The sequence below is a fragment of the Triticum aestivum genome, chromosome 4A, assembly GCF_018294505.1.
Source record: "Triticum aestivum cultivar Chinese Spring chromosome 4A, IWGSC CS RefSeq v2.1, whole genome shotgun sequence".
NCBI lineage: Eukaryota > Viridiplantae > Streptophyta > Magnoliopsida > Poales > Poaceae > Triticum > Triticum aestivum.
The window spans coordinates 429,194,510-429,218,109 of record NC_057803.1 but is presented as its reverse complement, the minus strand read 5'-3'; positions in this window follow the sequence as shown (position 1 = coordinate 429,218,109).

Genomic DNA, 23,600 nt, shown 5'->3' with positions numbered 1-23,600 from the left:
TAACGGATTTCTTAAAGAAGAGTTGTATATGATGCAACAAGAAGGTTTTGTCGATCCTAAAGGTGCTAACCAAGTGTGCAAACTCCAGCGACCCATCTATGGACTGGTGCAAGCATCTCGGAGTTGGAATATACGCTTTGATGAGGTGATCAAAGCATATGGTTTTATACAGACTTATGATGAAGCCTGTATTTACAAGAAAGTGAGTGGGAGCTCTGTACCATTTCTGATATTATATGTGGATGACATATTGTTGATAGGAAATGATATAAAATTTCTCGATAGCACAAAGGATACTTGAATAAGAATTTTTTTAATGAAAGACCTCGGTGAAGCTGCTTATATATTAGGCATCAAAACCTATAGAGATAGATCAAGACGCTTGATAGGACTTTCACAAAGCACATACCTTGATAAAGTTTTGAAGAAGTTCAAAAAGGATAAGTCAAATAAAGGGTTCTTGCCTGTGTTACAAGGTGTGAAGTTGAGTAAGACTCAAAAACTGACCACCGCAGAATATAGAGAGAGAATGAAAGTCATTCCCTATGCCTCAGTCATAGGTTCTATAAAGTATGTTATGTTGTGTACCAGGCCTGTTGTGTGCCTTGCCATGAGTTTGGCAAGGGGGTACAATAGTGATCCAGGAGTAGATTACTGGACAACGGTGAAAATTATCCTTAGGTACCTAAAGAGGACTAATGAAATGTTTCTTGGTTATGGAGGTGATAGAGAGTTCGTCATAAAGAGTTACGTCGATGCAAGCTTTGACACCGATCCGGATGACTCTGAGTCCCGATCTGGATACATATTGAAAGTGTGAGTAATTAGTTAGAGTAGCTCCATGCAGAGCATTGTAGACATAGAAAATTGTAAAATACATACATATCTGAATGTGACAGACCCGTTGACTAAACCTCTCTCACAAGAAAAACATGATCACACCTTAGTACTCTTTGGGTGTTAATCACTTATTGATGTGACCTAGATTATTGACTCTAGTAAACTCTTTGGGTGTTGGTCACATAGCGATATGAACTATGGGTGTTAAATCAAATGGTGATGTGAACTAGATTACTGACTATAGTGCAAGTGGGAGACTGAAGGAAATATGCCCTAAATACAATAATAACGTTGTTATTTTATATTTCCTTATTCATGATAAATGTTTATTATTTATGATAGAATTGTATTGATCGACAATCTTAATACATGTGTGAAGACATAGACAAATACCGTGTCCCTAGTGAGCCTCTAGTTGACTAGCTTGTTGATCAAAGATGGTTAAGGTTTCCTAACCATAGACATGAGTTGTCATTTGATAACTAGATCACATCATTAGGAGAATGATGTGATGGACAAGACTCATCCGTTAGCTTAGCATAATGATCGTTCAGTTTTATTGCTATTGCTTTCTTCATGTCAAATACATATTCCTTCGACTATGAGATTATGCAACTCCTGGATATCGGAGGAATGCCTTGTGTGCTATCAAATGTCACAACGTAATTGGGTGACCATAAAGATGCTCTACAGGTATCTCCGAAGGTGTTTTTTGGGTTGGCATATGATACGTCTCCAACGTATCTATAATTTATGAAGTATTTATGCCAATATATATTATCATTCTTGGATGTTTTACAATCATTTTATAGCAACTTTATATCATTTTTTTGGACTAACCTATTGACCCAGTGCCCAGTGCCAATTGCTATTTTTTGCTTGTTTTTTACATTGCAAGAAATCAATATCAAACGGAGTCCAAATACCATGAAACTTTACGGAGATTTTTTTTGGACCAGACGGAACCCAATGGGCCAGAGCTGCACCTGGGGGGTGCCCCGAGGGGGGCACAACCCACCAGGGCGCGCCAACGCCCCTGGCGCGCCCAGGTGGGTTGTGCCCAACTCGGTGGCCTCCCGCACCCCCTCTTTGAACTATAAATTCCCAAATATTCCGAAACCCTTCGGAGTTAACCTAGATCAAAAGTTCCGTCGCCGCAGGGCTCCGTAGCCACCGAAAACCAATCTAGACCCATTCCGACACCCTGTCGGAGGGGGGAATCATCTCCGGTGGCCATCTTCATCATCCCGGCGGCCACCACGATGAGGAGGGAGTAGTCCACCCTCGGGGCTGAGGGTTTGTACCAGTAGCTATGTGTTTAATCTCTCTCTCTCTCTCTCTCGTGATCTATATCATGGGCTTTGTTAATATAGTCAGATCATATGATGTTTCTCCCTCTATACTCTTGTTGTGATGAATTGAATCTTTACCCTTTAAAGTTTGGTCATGTCGGATTGAATGTTCAGATTTGAGAACACATGATATATGTCTTGCGGTATGAATACTTGAGGTGACAATTGGGGTATCTTATTGATTCACTTGATATATGTTATGGCATTCAACTCGCGGATTTCCGTGGTGATATTGGGGTAATCTATGCATAGGGGTTGATGCATGTTTTTATTATCTTTTCTCCGACGGAAACTTTAGGGTCTCTTTATAGTTCTTTGTGTGGATTGAGTATTATGAATATGAACTTGCTTTGGTGTTATCTTAGTACGGACTCTAGGATAGATCGAACGGAAAAATAGCTTTGTGTTATTTTAGTACAAACTCTTGAATGATCGAACGGAAATAATAGCTTTGAGGTGGTTTAGTACCCTACAAACAATTCATATCTTTTCTTCTCCTCTAATGGGAACTCAGGAGTGATTCTTCACTATACTTTGAGGGATAATCATATGATCCAACTATGTTAGCATTGTTGAGAGATTGCACTAGCGGAAGTACGGACCCTAGGCCTTGTTTTTGAGCATTGCAATACCGTTTTTGTGCCCGTTTACTATTTTCTACCTTGCTGTTTTTATTTATTCAGATTATAAAAAAATATTTCTACCATCCATATTACACTTTTATCACCATCTCTTCGCCGAACTAGTGCACCTATACAATTTTCCATTGTATTGGGTGTGTTGGGGACATAAGAGATTTCTTGTATTTGGTTGTAGGGTCATTTGAGAGAGACCATCTTCATCCTACACCTCTCATGGATTGATAAACCTTAGGTCATCCACTTGAGGGAAAATTGCTACTGTCCTACAAAACTTTGCGCTTGGAGGCCCAACACGTGTCTACAAGAATAAAGTTGCGTAGTAGACATTAGCATAGATCAAGATTAGGATTTGTCACTCTGAGTATCGGAGAGGTATCTCTGGGTCCTCTCGGTAATGCACATCATAAGAAATCTTGCAAGCAAAGTGACCAATGAGTTGGTTATAGGATGATGTATTACGGAACGAGTAAAGAGTCTTGCCGGTAACGAGATTGAACTAGGTATGTGGATTCCGGCGATCGAATCTCGGGCAAGTAACATACCGATGGACAAAGGGAATAACGTATGTTATCATAACGGTTTGACCAATAAAGATCTTCTTAGAATATGTAGGAGCTAATATGAGCATCCAGGTTATGTTATTGGTTATTGACCGGAGAGGTGTCTCGGTCATGTCTACATAGTTCTCGAACCCGTAGGGTCCGCACGCTTAATGTTCGATGACGATTTAGTATTATATGAGTTATGTGATTTGGTGACCGAATGTTGTTGGGAGTCCCGGATGAAATCACGTACTTTACAAGGAGTCTCGAAATGGTCGAGAGTTAAATATTGATATATAGGACGATGGTATTCGGACACCGGAAGTGTTCTGGAGGGTATCGGGTACATATAGGGTCATCGGAAGGGGTTCCGGGCACCCCCGGCAAAGATATGGGCTTGATGAGCCAAGGGAGGGATAGACCAGCCCTCCACCAGGCCGGCCAGCCCTAGGGAAAGGAAGGGGGCAAGTCCCTCCTTCCTTCCCCTCCTCAAGGGAGAAAGGAAAGGGGGGAGGCCACCTCCCCCTTCCTTCCCTTGGCGCCTATACAAAGAGGGGGGGGGGGGCAAACCAAGGCAGGAGTCCAAGTGGGATTCGGCCCCACTTGGGGCGCCCCTTGGCCTCTCCCCTCTCCCTCCCACCTATATATATGAGGAGGGGGGCTCCTAGCACAATACAATTGAAAGTGCGTTATATCGACTAGAGGGGGGTGAATAGGCGATTTTTATGAAATTCTTCACTGAGGAATTTGCCGGTGAGGAAATTCCTTAGCGAAGAACTACTAGCAGCGTAATAAGTACTCAAAAGTAAACATAACAGAATACAAGCATAGTCATCATGATGAAATGAAGACAGGCACAGAGTACAGGAAGCGTAATCACAGGATAACACAGGATGAAGACAAACAGACTGAAGAAATTAAACTAAGGAAATTGAGAAAGTCTTCAGTCAAAGTCTTCAAACACAGATATGAACAAACACACAACACAGTTATGAGGAAATGAAGGAGTTGAGGAAATAGAACCAGTAAGCTTGGTGAAGACGATGATTTGGTAGACCAGTTCCAACTGCTGTCTCAGTTGTACGTCTGGTTGGAGCGGCTGAGTATTTAAACTCGAGGACACACAGTACCGGACACCCAGTCCTGAACACGCAGCTCAGGACACCCAGTCCTCACCGTATTCTCCTTGAACTAAGGTCACACAGACCTCGTCCAATCACTCGTGGTAAGTCTTCAGGCGACTTCCAAACCTTCACAAACTTGGTCACTCGATGATCCACAATTCCTCTTGGATGCTCTAGACCATGACGCCTAACTATCTGGAAGAAACACAGTCTTCAAAGGTAACAAGCGTCGGATCCACGCAGGATCAATCTCTTCAGTGATGCTCAATCACTTGGGGTTTGTAGGTGTTTGGGTTTTGGGTTTTTGGTTTTTCCTCACTTGATGATTTTCGCTCAAAGTCCTCAGAGGATGGGTTGCTCTCAAATGACAAGTGTCAATTTCTCTCGGAGCAGCCAACCAGCTAGTGGTTGTAGGGGGCGGCTATTTATAGCCTAGGGAGCAGCCTGACATGATAAGACATAAATGCCCTTCAATGATATGACCATTAGGTGGATAGATATTTTGGGACAGCGGGCGCATAGCACAGCAACGGTCGGAATTTTGAGTAGTAAAATCCTCAGGGCTATCATGTTCCTCACTGTGTAGGCAATCCGCACTGGCGAATTCCTAACTCCTCAGTCAGGACAAATTCCTCAGAGACCAGAAGAACTTCGTCTCTGTCACTGAAGAAATTGACTGAACTGTATGAGATTTCCAATGGCTTCACTCGAAGGGATTGGTAGGTGTAGGATTTTGAGTTGAGCATCACATGGAAAATTTTCCTTAGTATTTCCTCGACCCCTTTTAACAGTACGGTGTTTCCTATGATTCAAGAAAGAGAAAAAAAACTATGAAAATGAAAGTCTTCACGCTTCATATTCCTCGCATGAATATCAAGTCTTCACGGACACACCAATTTCTTCACTGTCAAAGTCTTCATGAATGTCTTCAGAAATACCAAAATCTTCAGTCGAAGATATTCATTTTTAGGGGACGACTTTTCCTGTAAATATCAAACTCCTCATAGACTTATAGAACTGTGTACACTCACAAACGCATTAGTCCCTTAACCTATAAGTCTTCAATACACCAAAATCACTAAGGGGCACTAGATGCACTTACAATCTCCCCCTTTTTGGTGATTGATGACAATATAGGTTAAGTTTTCAACGGGGATAAACATATGAAGTGTAACTACTGATATTGAGGAATTTGATTACAAGATATAGAAGAACTCCCCTGAAGATGTGCATAGTGAAGAATTTGCCTTTGAAGCAATGCACACTTGAAGAGTTGAATCATGGAGATCCCCCCCTATATCTTGTAATTCATACACGCATTTAACATATAATATGAAGAATTTGAAATGCATGATGAAATATGGTGCCTGATGAAATTCAGCATGTGTGCAATAATATTAACGAGGAATAAGCATGCAAAATAGTGCATCAGAAGTATCAGAGCACAATGCATCAAAAGTATCAGAGCACCATCATGTTTAAGATTACAACTCGATCCAATAAAGTTTCAGAAGAACGAGAGTTGTAACTTAGCAAATAAAAACGCCCATATAGTAGACCCGCTTGAAGACTAACTCATATTTCTCCCCCTTTGTCATTGAATGACCAAAAGGATCGAAAATGAGGACTAACGCCCCTGAAGATAATCATGTTGATGAAGGAGCGCCAGCGTTGTTGGGGTCGTTTGTTGTAGGGCCTGCCGCAGTGTCGTCCAAATCTTCATGTTCATCAGTGTCGCGTGATGAAGAATATGAGCTGGCCACCAGAGAAGGAACCTGGACCTTCTTGAATTTCTTCGGTGGAGGTGCAGACCAGTCAAAATTTTCTTTGAGACCCATGTTCTTCAGATCTTCTTCACCATACAGATGTGACAGGATTGCCCAGGTTCGACCGAAGACTTGATGGAGGTAGTAGTGGTTTTTCTTCATTGCATTGTGTGTGGCAGTCTTGTTGTGAAGAAGTGAACCAAACTGACGCTTAACCCACTTGTGATTTCGATCCACCTTCTGGTGAAGACTAAGCAGAAGTTCACGATCAATCATCACGCGCGGAGCAGTGGCTTAAGGAGTGGACTTAGGTGCATTGGCAGAGTCATGTGTGGCAGAGTCATCATTGGTGGAATAAGATGCAGCTTTGCGAAACTGACCATCCAATGGATGAATGCCTTCATCTATTACAGCTGGTGCTTTGCCCTTTCCATCAACTGAGGAATATGTCTGCTTGAGGACTTCAATTGGGGGCAAGTAGCTGAGATGATTCTGGAAATCAGCTTTGTAGTTGAGTGAAGACCTTGTTCTGAGGAATCTCATAATCCAAGGTGCATAAGGCTTCAGCTCAAACGGTGACAGTGCAACATTTGCCATAGTCCTCATGAAGAAATCATGATAATTGACAGGAATGCCATGAACGATGTTGAATACCAGATTCTTCATGATACCAACAATTTCCTCATCAGATGAGTCGTGGCCTTTGATGGGACTGATTGTCCTCGTAAGAATATGATAGACAGTTCTGGGCACGTACAACAATTCCTTCATGAGGAATTTGGTTCTTGGTGCTTGACCTGGCTTCAAAGGTTTCATCAGCACCTGCATGTAATAATGTGTGAGCTCAGGTTCACTGTAGATGCAATGAGCTTCTTCAAGGGGAGGACTGAGTGGTAGAGCTCGAAGCAATTCAGATGCTGGTGTAGTGCAGTGAGTGTTTTCAGACATCCAGTCCAGCACCCATGAATTTACATCTTCAGCATCTCCGGTGATGTGCAACATAGGATAGAATTGAAGAATCAGTTCTTCATTCCAATCACAGATGTCAGAGCAAAAGTTTAGCAGTCCAGTATCGTGAAGAACACTGAGGACTGGTGCGAAGCACGGCAGAGGTTTCAATATCCATGTGAGGAATATGCTCATGGTAGAAGATTTTCTCCTTGTTGAACAGCACTGAGGAATAGAAATTTGCTTGACTGGCAGTCCAGAAACGCCTCTTCCTAATGCGAGAAGAGTCATATGGGTTGTAATCTTCGAAGAATACGTGCTCGCCGAAGAAATCATCAGCCTTGAACTTTTGCTTGCGTGAGAAAGGATCCTTTGGCTTCGGCAGAGGAGTGTCAGTGAGTTGCATCACGACCTCAGGAATCTCAATCGCAGGTTCTTTAGGCTGAGGAATTTCTGGTTCCTCCTCAGTGGCAGTCTGCGTTGTTGGTTGTTCAGCAGCAGCAGTTTCTTCAGCGCTAGTGGCTGGAATTTCCTCATGGACAGATGCAGTGGGATGAGTTTCTTCAGAGCCCATGTGAACAGTTTGTGTGGGGGACTGAGGAATTTGCTGTAGAGGGGTGAACATTGGAGAGTTTGGATGCTGACTTTCCCAGAATTCATCAATGATTACGGGTGTGGAGCAACCAATGTCCACATCTTCATCTTCCATTTCTTCAATGCCAGCCTCTTCAGCTGTGAACTGAGGCATAGGCGAGGAGATGATAGGTGTTGAAGGGATCGCATCCACTTCAATTTCTTCATCCAACGGTTCAGATGAAGCAGCAGAAGGAGTTTCTTCATCAGATCCGCTGGGGATCACATATTCTCCATCAAAAGGAACCTTTGATGGCCTGGTTGAGATGGGAACAACATCAATCGGATTTGCAAATGAACTTGTCATAGGCTTCATTTTCTTCGGAGCTGAAGAATCTGAAGCAGTTGATGCTTTCCTTTTCTTCACTACAGCACGCTCTGCAGCCTTGGTCTTCTTCACATCTGATGCAGATGGAAGGATTGGAGTTGAAGTTGGTGCAGGAGCAGCTGAGGAATCTGGTTGATTTTCTTCAGGCACAACTGATGCAGTTGCCTTGATTTCTTCAGTTTCTTCAGGCACACCACTAGTGGGTGCCCTGGCAATTTCTTCAACGGCTGGAATGCAGTCATCAGCCCTGGAACTCACATTATCTTCAGCAGCCTGATTGTCATCAGCGGTGCTGGCATTTTCTTCAGTAGGCTGAGCAGATGCTTCAGCCTGAGGAATTTCCTGTTGCGTTGGGGCTGCAACATTGGAAGGGAAGTTATTCGCAAGTTTCACAAAACGAACCTTGGCTCCAAGCCAATCGGAGCGATATGCGTCAAAGTCATCACTGAGTTTCTTAATCTCAGTTTGAATAGTGACAAGTTCTTCAGTTGTCATAGAGACAACGTTTTTCTTTAGATAGCGCTCTTTCTTGTACTGCACTTTCTTGATCTGCCTGGCCTTATCAAATTTCCACTTTTCTTCTTGAATGAAGTGGGTCAGCATGTGACTCTGGCCAGGAGTCAGCTTGAAGTCAGGCAAGGGAGTGTTGGGGTCCTTGTGCCAATCATCAATGTAGTCAAGGATCAGCTTGGGATCCAAAAGCAGTGGCACCTCTGATCCCTTGGCTCTAGCGGCCCTGACTTGCCTGTCTCTGATGATTTCTGCAAGTTCATCATCATCAGCTTCGTTTTCATCAGACGGCACTTGGAAAGCGACTTGCTTCTTTTGAGGACTTGGGCGAGGACCTCGTCCAGCAGTGGCCTTTGTCTTCAGCAGTGAGGGGCCAGCTGAGGAACTTGGTGCGGCTGAGGAACTAGCTGAGACACCTGAGGCAATGGAGATGCCGACAGTCCTTTGGCACGAGGCGAGATGCACAGGTGCTGAGGATTTAGGCAGAACAGCTGAAGGCTTTGGCGGAGGAGCTGAGGACTTGGGAGGAACAGGAGCAGCATGAGGAATTGGCCGTGAGGGCTTTGATGATTCTGGCCGTGAGGGCATTGCTGAGGAACTTGGCCTGCGTGCAGGCTTCTTAGACATAGCCTTCTTTGGCTTGACAGCAGAGGCTTCAGCAGAGGCAGCAGCAGCAGCAGAGTCTTCATTGAATTTCCTCACTACTTCTCTGGCTTGCTTAGCCAACTTGGTTTGGCGCTTGGCCCATTCATCAGGATAGTCCTCACCGCGCTTGAGGCTGGTGGGATCTGCTATTGAGTGTGAATTTCTTCATGTACTTAGGAGTGACATATCTGTACTCCCTCCATTCTCTTGCCCATCTCCTCTCTATCCTCTGTTTGCGCACTTTGCGCTCATTCTTGGTTTCCTCAGTAGGTGTGCAGTACCCCGCATATATGTCATCAGGTATCTCAAATGTTGTATTTACCTTAGGCCTCTTTCCTCCTTTTTGTGGCCTTTTACCATCAACCATTTTCTTCAGTTGAGGAATTTGAAAAATCGAATTCTCTGAAGAAGTATGCAACTTTTCTTTGAGGAACGCTGCAAATGAGTTAAGTTGATGAGAACCTAGTGATTCAGTAGCTGACATGTGTACCTGTGAACAGAGTGTAGTTGCGAGGAATTTGGAGAGGTCATATGCGTTCTCAGAAGGTTTTTCAAAAAGAACAAGTTTGAGGAATTTCACTAGACGAGTCTTGAAGATTTTCACTAAGCGTTCTTTGTCTTAGGTTCCAGAGTTGTATAGATCGAAGATCCACACAATTGAGGAATCTTGAAGAAAAATGATGCTTAGAGAAACGAATCAAGAACAGATGACTTGTGAGGTGTTTAGTGTGTGAAGATATGAAGAAAAACACTTCTGAAGATTTTGTAGATAATCATTCGAATCAACGAGGGCAGTAAAAGTAACTGTTAATTACCCTAGACGAAGAACACGACGAACTGGAGTGAGGAGATGTGAAGTTCGTCTGTGCAGATCTTCCACGCCCTAACTCGGCGGAGGAAGACGGCTACGGCGGCGGCAGAGTGAAGATTTCCGCGGTCGGCGCGAGTACGTCGGTGACGAGGTCGAGGCAGTGAAGCTCTTCGTCACTGGCGGCGATGAAGTAGCGGCGGCGCTAGGGTTTGAGAAGCTTGAGCTGGAGAGAGAGGTCGAGAGGGGTAAAAGAAGTGAGGAAGGGAAAGAGGGGTACTTATAGCCACGGTGAAAAACTGCTCGCCCGAAGAAATTGGACGAACGTGCCCCTGACCCTTCTCATTCGCATGACATGTGTCACCCACGTAGTGAGAGGTGGAGATCGTGGGTGAGTGGATAAGTGTATAGTGGGATGCGGAACGGTTTGAGCGGCAAAGCCGAAAATTTCGATTAGATAGGTTTTAAAGTTCCGTTCGCAATTTCTTCAGCTGACAAGGACACCGTGAAGATTTTGAATGAGTTTCAAATAGAACGCACATGAAAAAATTGTGAACAGATTGGGTTGAGTATAGCATAGAGGGGGAAGGGTCCGATCACATTCACTTAGCAGAAAACCAACTTGAAGAAATAGCAATAAGTGAATGCTATAGAGGACATAAACTCATATATATATATATTATATATATAGCCAATGAAGAAAAACGTCGGAACCAGTGAAGACTATGCAAAGTTGAAGAATATGAATAATTTGAGGAGTTTCAACTTTCGGTGGTGGCGTGACCCACCATATAAGAATGATGATTTCAGACACCGTGTACAATTATCGTAGGGTTCTGAGAATCAAATTCTTCATTAATTTCTTCACACTAAGAGTGTTATTCTTCATTGATTGAAGAAAAACGTTTCTTCATGTGTTGCACATCTAAGTCATCAATTTTTCATAAGTGTTAGGATGAGTGTCCTTTTCAAAGAACATTCGAAGATTCTAGGATATTTAGCACACACCGCAACTTGCTAAATCTCTTCTCATCCAAGGACTTTGTGAAGATATCGGCTAGCTGTTCTTCAGTCTTCACATGCTCAATAGAAATGTCGCCCTTCAACACATGATCACGAAGAAAATGATGACGAATATGAATGTGCTTTGTCTTCAAGTGCTGAACTAGGTTGTGAGCAATCTTGATGGCACTCTCATTGTCACAAAAGAGAGGCACATTCTTCATGTTGACGCCGTAGTCCTTGAGAGTTTGTTTCATCCATAGCAATTGGGCACAACAAGAACCAACGACAATGTACTCAGCTTCAGCAGTAGATAGTGATACACAGTTCTGTTTCTTCGAGGACCAACAGACCAAAGATCGTCCGAGGAAATGACATGTACCAGATGTTGACTTGTGATCCACACGATCACCAGCATAGTCAGAGTCAGAATATCCAACAAGATGAAAAGCCGAGCCCTTGGGGTACCATAATCCAAGTGTTGGTGTGTGAGCTAGATATCGAAGAATATGCTTCACAACCTTATGGTGTGATTCCTTTGGTGTAGCTTGAAATCGGGCACACATGCAAACACTAAGCATTATATCTGGCCTAGATGCACATAAGTACAATAAGGAACCTATCATGGAGCGGTATACCTTATGATCGAAGTCAATACCATTTTCATCAGTGCACAGATGGTCATTTGTGGGCATAGGAATTTTGACGCCTTTGCAATCTTGCATGCCAAATTTCCTCAGTACATCCTTGAGGTATTTCTACTGAGATATGAATATGACATTGCGTTGTTGACGAATTTGAAGACCTAAGAAGAATTTCAACTCTCCCATCCTAGAAATTTGATATTCTTCACTCATCATATAGGCAAATTCATCACTATAACGTTGGTCAGTACAACCAAAGATAATATCATCAACATATATTTGGCACACAAACAATTCACCATCATAAGATTTAGTGAAAAGAGTAGGGTCGAGTGAACCGGGTTTGAAGCCTTTCTTCATGAGGAGTTCCTTCAAGGTATCATACCAAGCCCGTGGGGCCTACTTGAGGCCATAGAGGGCCTTGTTGAGTCTGAAGACTTTGTCAGGATTCTTTGAATCTTCAAAACCTGGGGGTTGAGCAACATATACTTCTTCCTCAAGCTTACCATTGAGGAATGCACTTTTCACATCCATTTGATATAAAGTGATATCATGATGGTTAGCATAAGCAAGTAATATGCGAATAGCCTCAAGTCTAGCAACAGGTGCAAAAGTTTCATCGAAATCAATTCCTTCCACCTGTGTGTAGCCTTGAGCTACAAGCCGTGCCTTATTCCTCACCACAAGGCCATTTTCATCTTGCTTGTTGAGGTAGATCCACTTTGTGCCGATGATATTGTGCTTGCGAGGATCTGGACGTTTGACCAGTTCCCAAACATTGTTGAGCTCGAACTGATGTAATTCTTCTTGCATGGCCTGAATCCACTCAGGCTCCAGAAATGCTTCATCTACCTTAGTGGGCTCTGTAATAGAGACAAAAGCATAGTGCCCACAAAAGTTAGACAAATGTGAAGCTTTTGAGCGTGTGAGAGGACCTGGCGCTTTGATGTCATTGATGATCTTTTCAACTTGCACTTCTTTTGCAATGCGAGGATGAGCTGGTTGCCGTTGAAGAATTTGATCAGCGTTTTCTTCAGCACCATTTTCTTCAGGTGCATTAGCTCGACGTTCTTCAAGTCCTGGAATGAATTCTTCAGCAAATTCTTCAGTAGGAATGACATCCTCAGTAGCCTTGAACTTGATAGTTTCCTCAAGTGCTGGTTCATCTATCACAGTAGGTAGGTGCTCTCTTTGCGAGCCATTAGTTTCATCGAACCGCACATCTACAGTTTCAACAACTTTGTGAAGAACGTTGTTGAAGACTCTGTAGGTGTGCGAGTCCTTTCCGTAACCAAGCATAAAACCTCCATGTGCTTTCGGTGCAAATTTTGAGTTGTGATGAGGATCTCTAATCCAACATTTAGCACCGAAGACTTTGAAATAACTTACATTGGGTTTCTTATCAGTGAGGAGTTCATAGGTAGTCTTTTTGAAGAATTTGTGAAGATATACTCTGTTGATGATGTGGCACGCAGTATCAATTGCCTCAGTCGAGAAACAATGAGGCGTTTTGTATTCATCAAGTATAGTGCGAGCCATCTCAGCAAGAGTCCTGTTCTTGCGCTCCACAACGCCATTCTGCTGAGGAGTGTAGGGAACAGATAACTCATGAGTAATACCAAGTTCATCAAGATAGTCATCGAGACCAGAATTCTTGAAATCAGTGCCATTGTCACTTCTGATGTGCTTGATCTTCACACCAAAGTTGGTTGAAGCCCTCGAGGGAAATCGTTTGAAGACTTCCTGCACTTCATGTTTGAAAGTAACAAGGTGTACCCATGTATAGCAAGAACAATCATCAACAATAACAAAGCCATATTGAGATGCTTCATTTGAAATAGTAGAATAATGATTAGGACCAAAGAGATCCATGTGAAGCAATTCAAACGGGCGAGTGGTGGTCATGATAGTCTTTGCTGGATGCTTGGCCTTCGTCATCTTCCCAGCTTGACAGGCTCCGCATATGTGATCCTTGAGGAATTTGACATTCTCGATGCCAATGACATGCTTTTTCTTCGCAAGCGTGGGCAAATTCCTCATGCCTGCATGACCAAGTCGTCGATGCCAGAGCCAGCCTTCTGAAGCTTTTGCAAGTAAGCACACGGCTGGTTGTGGTCCTAGAGAAATCAACAATATAGAGGTCTCCTCTCCTAAAGCCTTCGAAGACTTTGGAATTGTCAGCTTCCATAACCACAACACAACAGTACTTGCCAAAGACAACAACCATATCAAGATCACAAAGCATTGAGACAGACATAAGGTTGTATCCTAAGGACTCAACAAGCATGACTTTGTCCATGTGTCGATCCTTTGTAATCGCAACCTTACCTAGATCCAATACCTGACTTTTGCCTTTGTCAGCAAAGATGATATGCTTCAAATGCGATGGAGATAATGGAGCATCCATCAATAGATTCTTGTCACTAGTCATGTGGTTTGTACATCCACTATCGAGGACCCACTCAGTGGCTTTAGGTTGATCATCCTACAGACGAATTAGTGCAGCTTACAAACTCATATACTTCATCAGTGAAGAATATGGTATCAATTCATCAGATCAATTTCATCAAGTAAAATAATTGATAAAGCAATATGAGGATGTGAGAAATGAAAGTTCATTTCTTCATGATTAGCCTGCATCCTATCAGGCATGCTCAGGTCTCCAGCAAATTCTTCAGACGATTACGTGCGTTTGGAGACCTGACCCTGCAGAAGAGATTAGTTCTTTTTCTTCACCACCCACATCTGAAGGGGTGGCAAAGAGTTCATCATTCTGCAAGCTCCATACGAGAAGGATGGCATAGAAGCCAGTCCATTTCGTTTCACATAAGAGGGGTTAGAGTAAGCATAAGAGTATGCAGAGAAATTCTTCGAGGACTTATGGACATAATGATTTGAAGAATAATGCATATATCCATAATCCTTAGATTTTCCCTGCGAAACAGACGGGTTAGAACGATGATGTTCATATGAGGACTTTGATCCATATGAGGAATTTGGTCCGTATGTGGACTTAAATCCATATGAAGAATTTGGTCCATATGAAGAATTTGATCTGGGGTTCCTATTCTTCACAGGTGGCGTCATGATGACATTCACCTGAAGATTTTCAAGGCATCTTTTGGGAACCCAGATTTTCTTCATAGGGGAGCCGTTCCTGCAGTTAGTGCTAACATATCTAGCAAATACTTCACCATTCTGATTTTTGAACAGTTTATAGTTGGAGTCAATTGACTCATCATCAGAATGAGGAGATTCACATGCAAATCTAGATAAGTTAGATGGATCAACTGGAGGTCCCTTTGCAGCAACCCATGTAGTTTTGGGGTACTGCTAAGGCTTCCAATATGTACCATCAGCATTGAATTTCCTCTCAAAGGCGATACCCTCTTTCCTAGGGTTCCTGTTGAGGATCTGCTTTTTAATCACATCACAAAGAGCCTGATGCCCTTTGAGGCTTTTGTACATGCCTGTCGTATACAATTCCTTCAGCCCTGCATCGTCAGTGATACTAGCAATGTCCTTAGATGAGGAATTAGTGATAGCAGAGGCATGTGAAGAATTTGAAACATTAGCAGCATTTGAACATTCAGGTGAAGAATTAGCAGATTCACGTTCACTGCACTTCAAGCATGGAGGAACAAATTCTTCCTGAGATGCGCTAATTTGTTGAGCAAGTAATGAATCGCGCTCCTTCTGAAGATCTTCATAACTCACTCTTAGCTTCTCAAGGTCTTGCTTTCTTTGAAGAAATTCATAAGAAAGCTTCTCATGGTCAGATAAGAGAGTGTTATGTTGATCTTGAAGGGTGTCATACTTAGTATGAAGTCTCTGAAGACTTTCAACCAAAGCTTTTGACTGATTCGTTTCTTCACCCAACATATCATCGCTCTTGTTTAGCATATAGTGAACTTTTTCCAAAGCTCTTTGTTGTTTAGTGGCAAGGGAAGCAAGTTTGACATAGCTGGGTCCAAATTCATCACCAGATTCATCATCACCAGACTCGGATAGGTAGCATTCAGTTACCTCAGCATCTTTTGCCATAAGGCATGATGCAGAAGATGATGATTCTGGTTAATGTCATCGTTTTGAGAGATTCCTTGAAGTACTCAAACCAAGGATCATGACAGGTTCGATGACCTTCATAGACCTCAGAGAGACGGTCCCAGATGAGTTTCGCATGATCAAGATGCATGATATTCCTGAACTGATTTTGTGACACACTGGAGCAGATGACATCCTTCGCTGTGAGGTTTAGAAGAGTGTACTTGCGAATGTCATCAGCTTCCGCCATCTTGCACAGATCGGTCAGACCAATCTCAGTGACGGTCCACAGCTTGCTGTTCATCGCCACGAGGCGTTTCTTCATCATGGCCTTCCACTTGGGATACTTGTGACCGTCAAAGATGGGGCATGTCACTTTCGTCATACCTGCGGTCGACATAACTAAAACTCCAGGCGGTTAAACCAAAATCACACAGAACAAGGGAGTACCTTGCTCTAATACCAATTGAAAGTGCGTTATATCGACTAGAGGGGGGGTGAATAGGCGATTTTTATGAAATTCTTCACTGAGGAATTTGCCGGTGAGGAAATTTCTTAGCGAAGAACTACTAGCAGCGGAATAAGTACTCAAAAGTAAACATAATAGAATACAAGCATAGTCATCATGATGAAATGAAGACAGGCACAAAGTACAGGAAGCGTAATCACAGGATAACACAGGATGAAGACAAACAGATTGAAGAAATTAAACCGAGGAAATTGAGAAAGTCTTCAGTCAAAGTCTTCAAACACAGATATGAACAAACACACAACACAGTTATGAGGAAATGAAGGAGTTGAGGAAATAGAACTAGTAAGCTTGGTGAAGACGATGATTTGGTAGACCAGTTCCAACTGCTGTCTCAGTTGTACGTCTGGTTGGAGCGGCTGAGTATTTAAACTCGAGGACACACAGTCCCGGACACCCAGTCCTGAACATGCAGCTCAAGACACCCAATCCTCACCATATTCTCCTTGAACTAAGGTCACATAGACCTTGTCCAATCACTCATGGTAAGTCTTCAGGCGACTTCCAAACCTTCACAAACTTGGTCACTCAACGATCCACAATTCCTCTTGGATGCTCTAGACCATGACGCCTAACCGTCTGGAAGAAGCACAGTCTTCAAAGGTAACAAGCGTCAGATCCATGCAGGATCAATTTCTTCAGTGATGCTCAATCACTTGGGGTTTGTAGGTGTTTGGGTTTTGGGTTTTTGGTTTTTCCTCACTTGATGATTTTCGCTCAAAGTCCTCAGAGGATGGGTTGCTCTCAAATGACAAGTGTCAATTTCTCTCGGAGCAGCCAACCAGCTAGTGGTTGTAGGGGGCGGCTATTTATAGCCTAGGGAGCAGCCCGACATGATAAGACATAAATGCCCTTCAACGATATGACCGTTAGGTGGATAGATATTTTAGGACAGCTGGCGCATAGCACAACAACGGTCGGAATTTTGAGTAGTAAAATCCTTAGGGCTATCATGTGAAGGAAATATGCCCTAGAGGCAATAATAAAGTTATTATTTATTTCCTTATATCATGATAAATGTTTATTATTCATGCTAAATTGTATTAACCGGAAACATAATACATGTGTGAATACATAGACAAACAAAGTGTCACTAGTATGCCTCTACTTGACTAGCTCGTTAATCAAAGATGGTTATGTTTCCTAACCATGAACAATGAGTTGTTATTTGATTAACGGGATCACATCATTAAGTGAATGATCTGATTGACATGACCCAATCCATTAGCTTAGCACCCGATCGTTTAGTATGTTGCTATTGCTTTCTTCATGACTTATACATGTTCCTATAACTATGATATTATGCAACTCCCGTTTACCGGAGGAACACTTTGGGTGCTACCAAACGTCACAACGTAACTGGGTGACTATAAAGGAGTACTACAGGTGTCTCCAAAGGTACATGTTGGGTTGGCGTATTTCGAGATTAGGTTTTGTCACTCCGATTGTCGGAGAGGTATCTCTGGGCCCTCTCGGTAATGCACATCACTTAAGCCTTGCAAGCATTGCAACTAATGAGTTAGTTGCGGGATGATGTATTACAGAACGAGTAAAGAGACTTGCCGGCAACGAGATTGAACTAGGTATTGGAATACCGACGATCGAATCTCGGGCAAGTAACATACCGATGACAAAGGGAACGACGTATGTTGTTATGCGGTCTGACCGATAAAGATCTTCGTAGAATATGTAGGAGCCAATATGGGCATCCAGGTCCCGCTATTGGTTATTGACCGGAGACGTGTCTCGGTCATGTCTACATTGTTCTCGAACCCGTAGGGTCCGCACGCTTAAGGTTACGATGACAGTTATATTATGAGTTTATGCATTTTGATGTACCGAAGGTTGTTCGGAGTCCCGGATGTGATCACGGACATGACGAGGAGTCTCGAAATGGTCGAGACATAAAGATTGATATATTGGAAGCCTATGTTTGGATATCGGAAGTGTTCCGGGTGAAATCGGGATTTTACCGGAGTACCGGGAGGTTACCGGAACCCCCCGGGAGCTATATGGGCCATGATGGGCCTTAGTGGAAAAGAGAAGAGGCAGCCCCTCATGGGCCGCGCGCCCCTCCCCTCCCTTGGTCCGAATAGGACAAGGAGAGGGGGCCGGCCCCTCTCTCTCTTTTCCCCCCTCCGCGAATCCTATTCCAACTAGGATTGGGGGGGGGGAATCCTACTCCCAGAGGGAGTAGGACTCTCCTGGCGCGCCCTCCTTGGCCGGCCAGCCTCCCCCCTTTAGTCCTTTATATACGGAGGCAGGGGCACCCCAGAGACACACAAGTTGATCCACGTGATCTTTTCCTTAGCCGTGTGCGGCGCCCCCAGCCACCATAGTCCTCGATAATATTGTAGCGGAGTTTAGGCGAAGCCCTGCTGCAGTAGTACATCAAGATCGTCACCACGCCGTCGTGCTGACGGAACTCTTCCCCGACACTTTGCTGGATCGGAGTCCGGGATCGTCATCGAGCTGAACGTGTGCTAAAACTCGGAGGTGCCGTAGTTTCGGTGCTTGATCGGTCGGGCCGTGAAGACGTACGACTACATCAACCAAACGCTTCCGTTGTCGATCTACTAGGTATGTAGATCACACTCCCCCCTCTCGTTGCTATGCATCACATGATCTTGCGTGTGCGTAGGAATTTTTTTGAAATTACTACGTTCCCCAACAGTGGCATCCGAGCCTAGGTTTTATATGTTGATGTTATATGCACGAGTAGAACACAAGTGAGTTGTGGGCGATATAAGTCATACTGCTTACCAGCATGTCATACTTTGGTTCGGCGGTATTGTTGGATGAAGCGGCCCAGACCGACATTACGCGTACGCTTACGCGAGACCGGTTCTCCCGACGTGCTTTGCACAGAGGTGGCTTGTGGGTGACAGTTTCTCCAACTTTAGTTGAACTGAGTGTGGCTACGCCCGGTCCTTGCGAAGGTTAAAACAGCACCAACTTGACAAACTATCGTTGTGGTTTTGATGCGTAGGTAAGATTGGTTCTTGCTTAAGCCCGTAGCAGCCACGTAAAACTTGCAACAACAAAGTAGAGGACGTCTAACTTGTTTTTGCAGGGCATGTTGTGATGTGATATGGTCAAGACATGATGCTGATTTTATTGTATGAGATGATCATGTTTTGTAACCGAGTTATCGGCAACTGGCAGGAGCCATATGGTTGTCGCTTTATTGTATGCAATGCAATCGCGATGTAATGCTTTACTTTATCACTAAACGGTAGCGATAGTCGTGGAAGCACAAGCTTGGCGAGACGACAACGACGCTACGATGGAGATCAAGGTGTCACGCCGGTGACGATGGTGATCACGACGATGCTTCGGAGATGGAGATCACAAGCACAAGATGATGATGGCCATATCATATCACTTATATTGATTGCATGTGATGTTTATCTTTTATGCATCTTATCTTGCTTTGATTGACGGTAGCATTATAAGATGATCTCTCACTAATTATCAAGAAGTGTTCTCCCTGAGTATGCACCGTTGCGAAAGTTCTTCGTGCTGAGACACCACGTGATGATCGGGTGTGATAGGTTCTACGTTCAAATACAACGGGTGCAAAACAGTTGCACACGCGGAATACTCAGGTTATACTTGACGAGCCAAGCATATACAGATATGGCCTCGGAACACGGAGACCGAAAGGTCGAGCGTGAATCATATAGTAGATATGATCAACATAATGATGTTCACCAATGAAACTACTCCATCTCACGTGATGATCGGACATGGTTTAGTTGATTTGGATCACGTAATCACTTAGAGGATTAGAGGGATGTCTATCTAAGTGGGAGTTCTTTAAGTAAATTAACTGAACTTAAATTTATCATGAAACTTAGTACCTGATAAGTATCTTGCTTGTTTATGCTTGTTTGTAGATAGATGGCTCGTGCTGTTGTTCCGTTGAATTTTAATGCGTTCCTTGAGAAAGCAAAGTTGAAAGATGATGGTAGCAATTACACGGACTGGGTCCGTAACTTGAGGATTATCCTCATTGCTGCACAGAAGAATTACGTCCTGGAAGCACCGCTGGGTGCCAGGCCTGCTGCAGGAGCAACGCCGGATGTTATGAACGTCTGGCAGAGCAAAGCTGATGACTACTCGATAGTTCAGTGTGCCATGCTTTACGGCTTAGAATCGGGACTTCAACGACGTTTTGAACGTCATGGAGCATATGAGATGTTCCAGGAGTTGAAGTTAATATTTCAAGCAAATGCCCGGATTGAGAGATATGAAGTCTCCAATAAGTTCTATAGCTGCAAGATGGAGGAGAACAGTTCTGTTAGTGAGCATATACTCAAAATGTCTGGGTATAATAATCACTTGATTCAATTGGGAGTTAATCTTCCAGATGATTGCGTCATTGACAGAATTCTCCAATCACTGCCACCAAGCTACAAGAGCTTCGTGATGAACTATAATATGCAAGGGATGAATAAGACTATTCCCGAGCTCTTCGCGATGCTGAAAGCTGCGGAGGTAGAAATCAAGAAGGAGCATCAAGTGTTGATGGTCAACAAGACCACTAGTTTCAAGAAAAAGGGCAAAGGAAAGAAGAAGGGGAACTTCAAAAAGAACGGCAAGCAAGTTGCTACTCAAGAGAAGAAACCCAAACCTGGACCTAAGCCTGAAACTGAGTGCTTCTATTGCAAGCAGACTGGTCACTGGAAGCGGAACTGCCCCAAGTATTTGGCGGATAAGAAGGATGGCAAGGTGAACAAAGGTATATGTGATATACATGTTATTGATGTGTACCTTACTAATGCTCGCAGTAGCACCTGGGTATTTGATACTGGTTCTGTTGCTAATATTTGCAACTCGAAACAGGGACTACGGATTAAGCGAAGATTGGCTAAGGACGAGGTGACGATGCGCGTGGGAAACGGTTCCAAAGTCGATGTGATCGCAGTCGGCACGCTACCTCTACATCTACCTTCGGGATTAATATTAGACCTAAATAATTGTTATTTGGTGCCAGCGTTAAGCATGAACATTATTTCTGGATCTTGTTTGATGCGAGACGGTTATTCATTTAAATCAGAGAATAATGGTTGTTCTATTTATATGAGTAATATCTTTTATGGTCATGCACCCTTGAAGAGTGGTCTATTCTTGTTGAATCTCGATAGTAGTAACACACATATTCATAATGTTGAAGCCAAAAGATGCAGAGTTGATAATGATAGTGCAACTTATTTGTGGCACTGCCGTTTAGGTCATATCGGTGTAAAGCGCATGAAGAAACTCCATACTGATGGACTTTTGGAACCACTTGATTATGAATCACTTGGTACTTGCGAACCGTGCCTCATGGGCAAGATGACTAAAACGCCGTTCTCCGGTACTATGGAGAGAGCAACAGATTTGTTGGAAATCATACATACAGATGTATGTGGTCCGATGAATATTGAGGCTCATGGCGGATATCGTTATTTTCTCACCTTCACAGATGATTTAAGCAGATATGGGTATATCTACTTAATGAAACATAAGTCTGAAACATTTGAAAAGTTCAAGGAATTTCAGAGTGAAGTTGAAAATCATCGTAACAAGAAAATAAAGTTTCTACGATCTGATCGTGGAGGATAATATTTGAGTTACGAGTTTGGTGTACATTTGAAAAATTGTGGAATAGTTTCGCAACTCACGCCACCCGGAACACCACAGCGTAATGGTGTGTCCGAACGTCGTAATTGTACTTTACTAGATATGGTGCGATCTATGATGTCTCTTACTGATTTACTGCTATCGTTTTGGGGATACGCTCTAGAGACGGCCGCATTCACGTTAAATAGGGCACCATCAAAATCCGTTGAGACGACGCCTTATGAACTGTGGTTTGGCAAGAAACCAAAGTTGTCGTTTCTGAAAGTTTGGGGCTGCGATGCTTATGTGAAAAAGCTTCAACCTGATAAGCTCGAACCCAAATCGGAGAAATGTGTCTTCATAGGATATCCAAAGGAGACTATTGGATACACCTTCTATCACAGATCCGAAGGCAAGACTTTTGTTGCTAAATTCGGAAACTTTCTAGAGAAGGAGTTTCTCTCGAAAGAAGTGAGTGGGAGGAAAGTAGAACTTGACGAGGTAACTGTACCTACTCCCTTATTGGAAAGTAGTACATCACAGAAAACTGTTTCTGTGACACCTACACCAGTTAGTGAGGAAGCTAATGATGATGATCATGAAACTTCAGAACAAGATACTACTGAACCTCGTAGATCAACCAGAGTAAGATCCGCACCAGAGTGGTACGGTAATCCCGTTCTGGAAGTCATGCTACTAGATCATGATGAACCTACGAACTATGAAGAAGCGATGGTGAGCCCAGATTCCGCAAAGTGGCTTGAAGCCATGAAATCTGAGATGGGATCCATGTATGAGAACAAAGTATGGACTTTGGTTGACTTGCCCGATGATCGGCGAGCAATTGAAAATAAATGGATCTTCAAGAAGAAGACTGACGCTGACGGTAATATTACTGTCTACAAAGCTCGACTTGTCGCAAAAGGTTTTCGGCAAGTTCAAGGGATTGACTACGATGAGACCTTCTCACCCGTAGCGATGCTTAAGTCTGTCCGAATCATGTTAGCAATTGCCGCATTTTATGATTATGAAATTTGGCAGATGGATGTCAAAACTGCATTCCTGAATGGATTTCTGGAAGAAGAGTTGTATATGATGCAACCAGAAGGTTTTGTCGATCCAAAGGGAGCTAACAAAGTGTGCAAGCTCCAGCGATCCATTTATGGACTGGTGCAAGCCTCTCGGAGTTGGAATAAACGTTTTGATAGTGTGATCAAAGCATTTGGTTTTATACAGACTTTTGGAGAAGCCTGTATTTACAAGAAAGTGAGTGGGAGCTCTGTAGCATTTCTGATATTATATGTGGATGACATATTACTAATTGGAAATGATGTAGAATTTCTGGATAGCATAAAGGGATACTTGAATAAGAGTTTTTCAATGAAAGACCTCGGTGAAGCTGCTTACATATTAGGCATTAAGATCTATAGAGATAGATCAAGACGCTTAATTGGACTTTCACAAACCACATACCTTGACAAAGTTTTGAAGAAGTTCAAAATGGATCAAGCAAAGAAAGGGTTCTTGCCTGTGTTACAAGGTGTGAAGTTGAGTAAGACTCAATGCCCGACCACTGCAGAAGATAGAGAGAATATGAAAGATGTTCCCTATGCATCAGCCATAGGATCTATCATGTA